We start from the raw sequence: 13869 nt of genomic DNA, 5'->3' as shown, positions 1-13869 counted from the left end.
GGCCCAAATGTGAGCTTCATTAGTTTCTAAATTGGTGCCTTTAGTGTCCCCTTTTTAAGTACCCAAATGAAGCTTGCTAACCCAACCTAACTAACTCCAGCCCGCTAGTATTAAATTCACCCAACCCAATTAATAATTGTGCATGTACTGATGTACCCAAGAAGAACTACCCATTTAATTATCCAGCTCAATCATGACAGTAAAGGCACCATATATCCTTAATCCATCCCTTGAAAAACCATCCATCTACCTTGGAAAACCGCAACTACTAAAAAGTTCCTAAATCAAATTACTTTAGTTTTTAATTGCTTGTATTTTATTCAAAACTAAATCTTCTAGCCACCATCATAAACCAAATGGAGTAAGAAACGAATTCTTAATTATTCAAACTAGTTCTAATTGAAACTCATCCCTTAATTGTTTCTATTTAAATCCAATTTCGACTCAATGAGAAACAAACAAGAAACAAGGATTATAGAGTTTGGTAGTAAAAAAATTTACAAAGTCGTGGAGAGATATTTTAAACGAATAGTTATGGCCAAACTGTTTCAAAATTTAAGAATCTTCGTAATAAGTCACAAGACCAGAACAAAGACGAGAATTGAAAGAAAATCGTGATAATATTCTATGAATACGTAAATAGGTAAAAACACATCGAGTACAACTCCAAATATGTAAATAGGTAAAATTTTATGAAACACTAAAAGTCAATCTCTTATAACGTATGAATTTTTATTTCAGTTGACTTAGATGTGCCCCCATATCAAAAAAATCCTGGCCTCGCCACTGGTCACGGGAATAACAAATACATTATTAAATCTTGTTCCCACTTGGCTTCCAAATATGTTATAATGATAGGTCCTGCTTTTAGGAACTAAACATAGTTTAAGAACTAAAACTACCTCATGCTTTAAGTCGCCAAATGAAGTCTTAAAATTTTGATGCCTAGAGCAAGTGATCTAGAAAATTAGAGACGACATCGTCAAAATATTCTCAGGCCCCATTTTAGCATCACAAAAAAGTACACCTGTGTCTGCTTGGTAGCTATTACGATGGATCCAACCAGGATTAAATCGATAGAAATTATATTGTATATACATTTTTAAATGATGGGAAAGATGTTTAGCTTCTGTATAGATTCTACATAATGGGTTCTAGCTAGGTCGACCTAGATTCACGAATGCCTAAGGTGAACTTTGAATTTGAAGATAATACAAGGGATCTCATTTTTGAACTTCGCTTCGGGCCACTAAAAAGTCAGGACCGGCCCTGGCCTAATTAACTTCAAATTTTTGTAACGAAAAACATGAGCGACTATAAATTGAAGCACCAAATTAGATTCAGACTTAATAGTAGAGTAATTGAATAATGTAAAAAAGATTTGTTTTTCAATCATATGCTTCCAATTATAACACAAAATAATAATTTGATTTATACACAAATTATTTCTTATTTACATGACAATATTTATATATATGAATTTATACATAATCAATTAAAGATAGTTAGATATTATATCTATATAATAAAACAGAAGGGAAAACAATGACTGGGACAAACATCCTTCTTTAATAAAGGATATTGTCTAGAAGCCCTTCTCAAAATTTAAAATATAGTCCTTCGTAGAAATAAATTTACCTATTTAAAACACAATAATCCTTTCCTTCTTAGAAATAAAATAACTAATTTAAGAAAAAAGAAACAAAATAAATTTCAAGGGTTAAAAAAAAGAAATTAAAATCTCTCTCTCTCAATAAAATAATAACTAATTTAAGAGAAAAGAAACAAAAAAAATAATAACTAATAAAAAATATTTCTCTCTCAATAAAATATAAAATAAATTTCGTAACATTTGATTGATACAAGTGTCTGTGCCCTAGGGCACGGGATATACCCAAAGATAGTACAAAAACAAAATTATGTTCAACTTTTAGCGTGAAAAAGAATAATTTTTATTTCAAATCTCAATCTGTCTCTAGCCAAATTTATGGCTCCGCTTATCCTCGTTATAAAGAAAACATATTTTCTTTTTCCTTAGAAGTCAAACGCACCCAAGATGTATATTAAAAACCTTTTGTAATAACAAGAATAAAGTGTCATTTTTCTTTTTTCCTCAAAAGTCAAACATTTTTCTTTTTCCTCTGTTGTGAAATGGTATCAGATTTACGGTTGGAAGGGATTATATATGAGGGAGATAATCAGACGGTCGTGGATGCTTTATTGTACAGTCTAGATGAGTTGTCGTTGAGGATTAAGCCCATTTTGTTAGAAGCAGCTCAACATGTGTCACAACTCCAACAGGTGGAGCTTAGTTGGATTCCACGCAAAGACAACTCACTGGCACACTCTCTAGCCCATTCAACATTGAATCCCCGGTGTATTTCGTACGAACTCTCCTAATTTGTTGAAGGGGCATTCTGTGATGTTTTTAACTTCATTTTGTAATCTCATTTGCATTTTGGTTGTCAATGAAGTTAACTTCCAAAATCTCAAACAAAAATAAAATCCAAAAAAAATAAGGTGCCATTAAGAGGGGAGGGATCCAAAGCCTATCTACAAAAATAAAAGCAACAAATAAGAAAAGGAATCCTCTGCAACAACAAAAAAATGGAATCCTAAACAAAAGCACCATTTCCATTAGGGTCTTTGTTTGAGTCAGTGTCTAGTCCCATTTCTTTCTCTTCATGAGGCACTTTGCATTTAAAGGTATGTAACTCTCATGAAGTTTTCAGAGGAGAGAAATAAGAATGATGTATCATCCATGTAAACAATGTGATTTTATCACTTATTAATGGAAATGATTCCCTTGGCTTCAAAAAAAAAAGTTTGATGCTCAAAGCTAGGCCTATTGTGTCGAATCACCTATTCACCTTGCCTATTTCGTTTTGAAAATTGCTTACACTTAGGTGTTGTTTATTCTTTTATTTATGTCTGAATCTGAATTTACTGAATCTGAATTAGCTGAACTGAATTTGTTGAATCTGAATTTGTTGAATTATTATACAAATTAGATGTTTGTTTTCCAAATCTGAATTGTTGGGTCTGAATTGAAATTTTGACATTTATACCCCTTTTTGACAATTCAGCCAAACAAACCCTAATTTCAATTTGCTCTTACCCAAAGAAAACCCTAATTTCTTATGCCCAAAGAAAACCCTTTTTGACAATTCAGCCAAACAAACCCTAATTTCTTACGCCCTCTTTCTCCATCTCTCGGCAGTCTTCTCTCTCACTTGTTTCTCTCTCTTTCTCTAACAGTAAGAAAACTTAAAAGAAAATCCTAAGTAGATCAACGAAGATAAACCCTCGCCGGATCCGGCGAGGGTTTCGTCGCTCTCTCTCAGTCACTCTCTCTCTCTCTCTCTCAGCCGCTTCTCTCCCAGTAAATTTGCAAAGTAAACCCTTCGTCTCTCTCAGTCGCTCTCTATCTCTCTCGAATAGTCGATTGACGCAAGGGTTTAACTTCATCTCTCTCTCTATCTTTCTTTTTCTTTCTCTCTCTCTCTAACAGTAGATCTGCAAATTTGGGTTTCGTCTCTATCAGTTTCTCTCTTTAAAAATAGGACGGCAAGTTAATGTTGTGGTGGTGGTGGTGGGGATTTGCAGTTGTGGTTGTCGTGGTGGTGGTGGTGGTGGTGGTGGAGATGGAGATGGTGGTTCTGGTAGAATTTTTTTTAATTCATGAGGTTATTAATCTAAATTAACACAATTCAGATTTTGACCTTGGTTTCAGACTTATTTTGAAGTCTGAAAAATGTGGGTCTTTTTTAAGCCAATTTAGACATCAAGTTAATTCAGCTAACATTTTAGATTTTTCTAAATAAGAAAAACAAACGTCTGAAGACCCCAATTCAGATTTCAGATCTGAAAATAAATGAAAAACAAACAACACCTTACCCGTTTGTGCATTTTTGTGCACGTCTGTTCTGACTTCTGAGTGATAGTACAAGTGAAATTTTGTCTTTTCAGATCCTGGGTTAGCTTACCCCGATTTGAGTCGGTCGGGCAATCCAACTAAAAGAACAAATGTTTCATGAGACGGGCAAATACCAAGAATAAGTTACATGTTACTTACCCTTAAACAAAAGTTTGGTCGAGCTTCGCAGGTGTCGAGCAACCGGATATCGACCAAAAAATCTTTTTGATTGTTCTTCTTCTTTAACTATGTTGAAAATGAGGGTGACGAATGACGTATTGGTAGTGCTGAGTCAATTATTGGGCAGTCTTGATCAGTCAAAGAAGTCAAGGGATTGACATGGATGACATGTGATGGGGCTCACGAGATTGACTTTTACTAAACCAACAGAGAGGTGGACCTGAAAGAACTCGGTCACCTATGCTCTGACATAGGGAGGTTGCCACGAGGCTCATATGCACCTTGAGCTCTATCGAGACTTAAAGGGCAACAAAGGGGTAGATTCGAGTCAAGCTGTGCAATCTAAGCCCTGACATTGGAGGTCTGCAAAAGTATGCTCGGGACCTTGAGCTTTGCACTGCTTGCAACCCAAATGATGAAGATCAAGCAACCACAAACAATCTTAAACATCAAATGAACCCATATAATTTATCAGAAACAAGGTCACCGACATAGATTACAAAACTTCAACCATAAATTCATAATGTAAAAATTGATCCAAGAAACTCAGAAACAAAAACAAACAAATCAAAATCATCAATCTAGTAAACTCAAAAACAAAATTGATCCAGAAAACATCAAGCACATTACTTATTCAATCAAATTATTGAAACATAAATTAGTCTCTAAAGTCTTCATGAAAACCGAACAAATTAAATCTTGTTTCAGTTGATCAATAAAATTAAATCAAAATGAAATTAAACCAAATTATTTTCATGTTCGCCTTCGCCAAATAAGACAAACAAGTAGATTAAAGCAAACAATTTTCAAAATCAAACAAATCAAACCGAACCGTTTCCAGACTAAAAAATCAAACCAAAAATCAAATTGAAACATGATCAAACCTAACCGTTCTCAAAAACAAAAAAAATCAAACCAAACCAAAAGCCAAAGGGTTCACTTCATCTTTGTTGAAACACAATTTGTTTCAAAATTGAACAGATCTAAACTCAGCTTCGTCGAATCTGTTTCAAAATTGAACATGTCTAGTTCCTTCATTAAAATACTACTGTAATAAAAAAGATCATCTTCCTCATATCTAGTTTTCAATTTCTTATTTGCTTTATCAAACCAAAGTCCCACGATCTTCGTCGAATCTGTTTTTCTATTTGTGAACAGCTTTAGCAATTTCCCATTTATCTCTTTGCCTTGTGATATTTTCAACTTTCGGTCTTCGTCTCTTTGTTTCAATATTGGTCAGGGCAGATAGGGAACGAAAGAGTGTGAAAACAATGGAGAAAGTGAATAACTCGACTGAAAGGGTAATTTCGGTATTATGAGAAAATATCATCGTCACACACGTGGGTGACAAACATTTTGGCCCAAATTGCCATTTTCAGTTGCCCCAGACGGCCAGACTACCATTTACCCGTATTAGTTTGGTTTAAATGGTCATATTGATATTGTTGTTGGTTTCTTTGTCACTGAACCAAATTTCTTGCCTCAAATTGTCACTCTATCTAACCGTCCGTAATCACAACAACAATAGGATGCGGTTGTTCAAAGTCTGAGGAGGAAAATTTGGGACTCTGGAGCGGAGACAGTTATTTTTTTCTCCGGCACAACCAAATCTGGTGGTGCTTTCACTTTTCTTTAGTCGGTTTGGGTAGTTCAGACGGTTTCTTTACGGTTACCGACGAACAGACACAAATTTCTGCTACTAATTCTCTTAGTTCTTGTCTTACTTTGGTTGAGATTTAGTCTCTTTTCATTATTTTATCTTCTCTCTTCATCATTCTTCTTCAAATTCATCATGGATGCGACCAATTCTGACCTACTGCAACAACTTGAAGAATTAACAACGAATGAACCATCGGTACAAACAGTCGAAGGATTCGAATCATTAAGTCTGGAACAGACAATCATAAAGCATGGTGTTCTTAAATTTTGTAGCGATAAGAGAATTGACACTAACCAGGCCATGATCAGACTCTCTAGAGTCCTGTATGGGCCAAATAAGTTCACTCTTACAGAAATTAAAGAAAACCAGTTCTTAATTCGATTTGCAACAGGAACCGAATTGGAATTGGCCATTGCTCGTTCTCCTTGGGTGATTATGGATGAATTAATTGTTTTACAGGAATGCAATCCTCATGTGGCACCTATTAATCATACTTTCGATAAAGTGTGGTTTTGGGTTCAAATGCATGGAATTCCGATGAAACATCTCAATAGTACCAACGTCAACAGACTTGCTTCAACTATAGGACGATATCAACCAACAACTCCGGAAGATGTGTCCAAATGGACAGTTTTCGGGAGAGTCAGAGTGGAGATCACTATAGCCGAGCCTTTGCCTAACCGGATCAACCTTACTATATCTAATCACCAATTAATTTATGTAGAATTACGTTTCGAGCGATTGCCTCGGTTTTGTCAATCATGTGGCCGAATAGGACACACATTTACTTTCTGCCCGATAATTCTTCTTATGGGAGACATTCTTAAGATGAATTTATCGGAGAGTCAAAGATCCAAAATTCAATCTAGTATGATTCCAAAATATTCTGACAAGTTCAAAGTGAACATGTCTAAAACTGGTACTATTAAAGAAATGGAATCTTTTGGTAGTACTAGTAACACTAATTCAAAAGGAATATTAGGATCGAGTCCTTTAGGTATCATAGAAGAAACAGAAAATGAGCGAAGGGTCTCTCTAAACGACTGTTTTGGAGACATTCTAGACAAAATCAATACTACAAAGAGATCCAGACCCATTAATCAGGCTTCCTCTTCTAACGAGTTTAATGATAACATTCTCAATGAAGTGCAGGTATTAAGTGAAAATCCATCCAATGAAAAAACGGAGGGAACCAGGCCATGTAAACGTTTGGCTAGACAGAATGCAAATAGAAACAATGGAGAACAGGTCACGGCTACCTTAAAGCCGATGGAGGAATGAGCATCTTCGCGTGGAATTGCCGGGGAATAGGGAACACCCCGACAAGGAATGCTCTTTATCAGTTCCTGAAGGCCACTAGGCCGGATATTATATTTCTTTCTGAAACTAAACTCTCTTATGCTTGTAATTTTCCTTTCTTACTTAACTTGGGTTACAATAATAATCGCCAAGTTCTATCTCAAGGCAGAAGTGGTGGTCTTTATTTAGCTTGGACCGATAATGTTAATATTAGTATTAATTCCTCTGATTTTAATCTAATACATACCACTATACATGATAATAACTTAAATATGGATTGGGATCTATTTACTATTTATGGCCCTCCTCATATGCATAATAGGATCTCTTTTTGGACTAATTTCTTGTCAATTCTTTTATCAGTTACTAATCCTTACTGTTGCATCGGAGACATGAATGCCATCGGCCATTTATCGGAAAAAAGAGGGGGTACTCAAACTAATTATTTCATGAACCATTTTCAATCATTTATTCGACAGAGTGGACTAATTGATTTGGGATTCAACGGACCTGCATTCACGTGGTCTAATAATAGAGATCGTCATCATCTGACCCAAGAGAGACTCGACAAAGCCATGGTATCATCAGACTGGTTATTACATTTTCCGAATTCAGGAGTCTTTCACCTTCCAAGATATGCAAGTGATCATGCCCCAATCCTTCTTAAATTAAAAGTGCAAGGTAACACAATTCCCACAATCGAAAAGTTTGTAAAATATTGGACACATCACCGAGAATACAGGGATACCTTTTCATCGAATTGGGATTCGGCAACAGGAACATTTTACGACAAGGCAAAATCGGTAAAACATCACTTTTCATCTGGAGTAAAAGATCGTTTGGGATAATGAAGGACAGATTAAAGGCACTCAGAAAACGCCTCTTAGATATTCAGGCACTACAACCATCTACTCTAACATTAGAGGTAGAAAGTCAAATACAAGAAGAAATTATTCATCTAGAGGAGATAGAAAGGACAAAATGTGAACAACGTTCAAGACTCAAATGGGCTGCCAACGGAGACAGAAACACAAGAGCCTTCCATACAGCCATGTCAATCAGAAAACAAAAAAATAAGATAAATCAATTAACAACTCGGTCCGGTAATATTATTTCAAATGAGAATGAAATAGCTAATGAATTAATTGATTTCTTTCAGAATTTGTTCACAGCCGAACAGGTCGTTCAACCGCCAATGGAAATTCTTAGTGCATATAAAGTCATACCAAATGAACAATTAAGCGCCATCTCAGGAATCCCAACTGCAGAGGAAATAAAAGATGTGGTCATGAAAATGGAGTCTAACAAGAGTCCTGGTCCGGACGGACTTCCTTGTGAATACTTTCAAGTAAACTGGGAAATCATAGGCAACGATCTTATCGGGTACATTCAAAACATTTTCCTTACGGGTAAGATAGATCCAACACTTAATCATACCACATTAGCACTAATTCCAAAGGTCAAGATTCCGAGTTGCGCATCAGAGTTCAGACCCATCTCACTTTGCACTTCTATTTACAAATTCATCATGAAGATAATAGCAAATAGATTGAAACCTTCTCTAGAAGATAACATCATGTGGACACAGAATGCATTCGTCCCAAATAGGCAGATCTTAGATAACATAGTAATCACACAAGAGGTCCTACATTCCATGAATGGTTCTCGAGCCAAAAATGGAGGGTTTTGCTTAAAAATGGACATGGCCAAAGCATATGACCGAGTTAGTTGGGAGTTCTTGGAATTGGTGCTTAAAGCTATGGGCCTCTCGGGCCCTTTTCTTAACTTAATCTTGCAATGTATCACTACACCAAAGTTTAGCATTCAGCTAAATGGTCGGTTATATGGTAATTTTAGGGGCACTAGGGGTCTTCGTCAAGGATGCCCCTTATCCCCTTACCTTTTTATCCTCACCTCTCAGGCCCTCTCTCTTCTTATTTATTACTATGAATCAAAATGTCTGTTTACAGGGTACAAAATTAATCCATCTAGTCCCTCTATCTCACATCTTCTGTTTGCAGATGATTTGATAATATTTGGTAAGGCTACTTCAGCAAATCTTAATTCAATCATAGACTTCATGAAATTATATTCCAGCTTTTCAGGACAGGCAGTGAATTATGAGAAATCATCCATCTATTTTAGCTCTGGAGTAACTCCTGATCTCAAACATCAATTTGTTAACACATTGAAAGCTCCAATCATGACAGACCAAGCAAAGTACCTTGGAGCACTAATTCTAAAGCCAGGTAATAGAATAAAGAGCTATGATTGGCTGCAGGACAAATTTAAGAAAACACTTGCAGGATGGAAACAAAAATTTGTGTCACAGGCAGGAAGGACAGTTTTAATCAAATCAGTATTAGGTCCTTTATGTGTGTATCCTTTTAGTTACCAACTATTACCACAGGGTATACTAAGCCAATTAGAAAGGGAAGAAAGGTCATTCTGGTGGGGTCATGGGTCACAAGACAGGAAAATTCATTTTATCAATTGGGACATAATAACAAGTTCAAAGAAACATGGAGGTCTAGGAATAAGATCATTAAAGGAGGTAAATGAATCCCTAATAGCAAAAATGGCCTGGAGATTCCTCACAAATAAACAAGCTATATGGGTCAAATTATTAAGTGCCAAGTACTTACAAAATGAGGACTTTTGGAAAGTAAACAGGAACTTACCTGCATCACCCTTCTGGAAATCATTGCTTCAAGTTAGAACAACATTACAAAATAACACCATTTGGATGATTGGAGATGGCACTGATACTAAAATTATGGAAGATAGATGGGTTTCTGAAATGATAGACCATATTCCAATTTTGATTCAGAGCCTACCACAAAATATAACATGGGTTGCAGATCTCATTGAATCAAATTCCAGGACTTGGAAAATAGACTTGTTACAACAATACTTCACTGCAGAATCAATTACGGCAATCACAAACATCACTATATCACCTACATGTGAAAGGGATAGACTCATGTGGAAGAACACAGAACATGGAAGATTCACAACAAAATCATTCTATTCTGCCATAAAAATCAGACCAGTTTTACCACCTGATATTGGGGATTTTCCTTGGTCAAAATTTTGGAAAAAGAAAGAGATGGATCCCAAAGTCCAGATATTCATATGGAGGCTGTTACATAATGGGATAGCAACGTTATCAAACATAAAGAATAGAATACCACAGACGAACCAAACTTGCAAGATGTGTCCGGACAATGAAATCGAATCAACCAATCATCTATTTGGGACATGCAAGACTTTTAAATCATTCATTAACTCTTTGCAGGATACGGACTTCACAAGTCTAAAAGATAATCCTACTGAAAATCTCAAAGATATCCTAATTAAAGGAAAGAATTCGAATGATCAATGGTACAAATACACTTATCTGTTGTGGCAGTGGTGGAAAGCTCGGAATGCAAAACATTTCCAAAACCAAGATGTCAATTTGAATCTCATCTGGCATAATATGGCTTTAGAACTCAAAAAATTTCCTTCATCATCTGTGACTTCTTCTTTTTCGAATATTTTACAGGATAGAACTTGGAAACCTCCTCCACATGGACGAATCAAGGTAAATGTTGATGGAGCTTACAGGAATGATAGAGCAGCAGCAGCAGCAGCAGTGGCGAGAGATTGGAGAGGGGAGATAATAGATACAGAAGCACAAAGATTCCCACCGGTTTCATCACTTCACAGTGAACTACGAGGAATAGAACTAGGGTTTCGGCTAGCTGAGAGATTGGGGCTGCAAAGTTTCGAAATGGAGACTGATTCTTTAGTCCTTGTAAACCTAATAATGGACGGACGTGATGCTTCCCCGTGGCGATTAATCAACGACTTGGATAGATTACGTGGGTATCTAGCAGAAAGAGACGTGGTAATAAACCATTGTATTAGAGAAGCAAACTTCGCCCCACATGAGTTGGCGAAATCCATTTTAAATCCTTAACTATGTCTATAGTTTTCGGTTTGATCCTCTAAAGGATTTGTAAGCTTGTACGATGTACATCTTTTGGATGTTATTAATGGAATTAGCTTATCTGTCAAAAAAAAAATTTGTCACTCTATCCTTTATTAATTTATAAAGCATCTCGTCAACACTTGGTTGCCCGAGTGGCCGGCCGATAGTGTTGTTTTGACATTAACTCCAAAATCCTGAAGGTCCCAGATTCAATTCCTTGAAGAAGTAGAATCCATGGTAATTGAATTTGGGTTACTAAAGGTATAAATAATAATAAGTTTGTTTGACTTTAAGCTCTATGTTATCGGATTTTAGGCCCTTTTAGTTATCGGTTTAACTTAGACGATTATCGTGCTTATCACATCTTGTTATGACTAGAGTAGATCGTAGTTTGTTTTTTGTTGAGAGACGTAGATCGTAGTTGATTTCTCAAAAATAAATAAATTAATAGAACCTCTCCAAAAATTCAGTTGGAGATCAAATACTAATTATTGGTATTTTATGAAGTTACTGCCTATATTTTCCAATACCATTAATAGCTAGAGAATCAAAACTAAACCACAAATTTATACTAGATAACCATGACATTTATTGAACTTCTTATATCTTAATAGTTTTATTCTTATTTATTAACTCATTAAGAAAATAAAGAGTGCGATTCCAAAGAATTTAGTTTCTCACCACTAATATAAACCGTGTAGATTAAACAAAGATATACTAATTTGAGGCAACAGATGAGATTCCTACATAAAATAGCCTAATTGTTCCATAAACAGACCAAAGTGGATTTTTCTTCATAAAAACCAAAACAACAATGATACTCTTCCCGGCTGAATTCCCGGCCCAAACCCGGCCGGGTGAGTTGGCTTGCCAACTGGGAAGAGTATCATGAGTTGGAAAGCAAAAAAATCGATATTTTCGCTTCAGTCCCTAATAATATGTATATTTACAGTTGAGGACTTTATTAAATTAATAGAAACTAAGTAATAGAAAGTCAGGTTGGTAGAAACCAAGAGGATGGGTCGGCTTTTTCATCATCTTTGATGGGCCTAAAAAGTTTCCTAAATAGGTCTACACCCGCAAGTGCACGGGTGTCAAGTTGTAATAATTTCCGGTAAGACCGGTTCGTTCCTCAGAGACTAGTTGAACCTATTCTAAAATTAGGAAGTAATGAGATTTTAAAATGATTTGGTTTTGGTTTTTAAAATAAAATATTAAAATAAAATTACGGAATGAAAATAATTACAAATGATACAAGGAACTCAAATGGGGGAGAGCCTAGGGTTTTCTGAATCCGTCTTCCTAACAATTCTAACGACAAATTAATTTTGGTCTGATTAGATAGTTCTTTATATAACTCAGGTTTTTAGTCCATGAACGGTCTAAAAACCCGGAAGATTTTATCGTTAAAATGGTAAAAACTTTAATAAATTGTCGAGAAAATGATTATTACGACTTCATCTAAACCCTAGATAGAAAATTAGTTCTTCATGATAAAGTATGGAAGCTTAAATATATGGAAAAAGAAAAGAAAAGTAGGAAAGTTGAATTTCTTACTAATTTTCCAGCCAAACAGAGCCTAAGGAAGTGATTTCCTTCTGATTTTCCGAGATTCTGCCAAACGCACCCTCCGGAAAAACGATTTTCTCGTCTTCCCGGAAATATTTTCCTTATGAGAAAATAAGTTTCTCACCTATTTTCTCGTCTTCTCCAATTCTCTTTCTCTCTCTATGCTTTCTGTTTTCTCTCTATTTTCTTAATCTCTCTGTTAATTCTCTCTTTCTATCTCTCTCACAAAGGTAGACGAATTATAATAAAAAAGAAAATCAAAAATCAAGAAGAAAACTCCATTAAAGCTCTCTGTTTCTTTCTCTCTCAATCACTCTCTGTTTCTTTCTCTCTCAATCACTGAATCTCTCTGTCTCTCACAAAAAGAAAAATACAGAAGATGAAGAAGAAGAAAAATAGATGATGATGATGATGATCAATGGATGGTGCTCTCGGTTGTCTCTCTCTCTAACTCCATTTCTTCATCCCCAGCCGAGAGCTTTTTATATCACTCTCTCTCTCTAATATAGTCGGTTTTGGTTGAGCTACCAGAGGAAAACTCTCCAGTCGAGATGGTGATTTGTTTCGACCTCAAAACCGAGATGCCCTTTACTCCTCCTTTGCTCTCTGCTTTATAAACAACTTTCCATTCTCCATCTTTCTCTAAAAATCATTCCATAAGCTTTCTCAATCTTTCCATCAATGACAAATTTTTAATTAATTCCTCATCATCTCTTCCCTTCTTCACTTCTCAAATATCCTTACTGTCAGAGAGATAGAGAGATGATTCTTTCTCTCTTTTAGAAAATAACTTGCCAAAGTAGTTAGGAGATAAAGAGAGAAAGATGGCCTTCACCTTCAAAGTTTCCATTTCTTCTTTTTTTTTTTTTTTTTGAATAAAAATGGAAGGCAATATCATCTCTAAGAAAATCATGATTTCCAGCTATCTCTTTCTAAATTTCTCATGAAATCCTTCCAATCTTTCCTTTCACAATCTCTTCAGTTAAGAGTAATATACCAAATCCCAACTTAGTCGAATCCCGGCTCCTTAGAATATCCAAGTTTTGATTCTCCCTGTTTTGAAGACAAAGAAATCTCTTTCTATGATGATCCCACGCCCTCCTGTTTGTTTTTATTGTCAACAATATATTAAGATTGTTAGATGTGAGAGAAAGTGGGTAGAGAAAAGATTTGGAATTGATCCAATCCTTGAGGCTGGTGTTGACGTGTTGTTTGTGGCCTTGATTCCATGCATTGCAGACCAATTTAAAAGCATGCAACGTGTTTTCA

This window comes from Eschscholzia californica, unplaced genomic scaffold (assembly GCF_041429995.1).
Source record: "Eschscholzia californica isolate CP2 unplaced genomic scaffold, dmEscCali1.0.p SCAF_3, whole genome shotgun sequence".
NCBI classification, from domain to species: domain Eukaryota; kingdom Viridiplantae; phylum Streptophyta; class Magnoliopsida; order Ranunculales; family Papaveraceae; genus Eschscholzia; species Eschscholzia californica.
The sequence above is the reverse complement of the archived record's forward strand: the minus strand, read 5'-3'. Positions refer to the sequence as shown.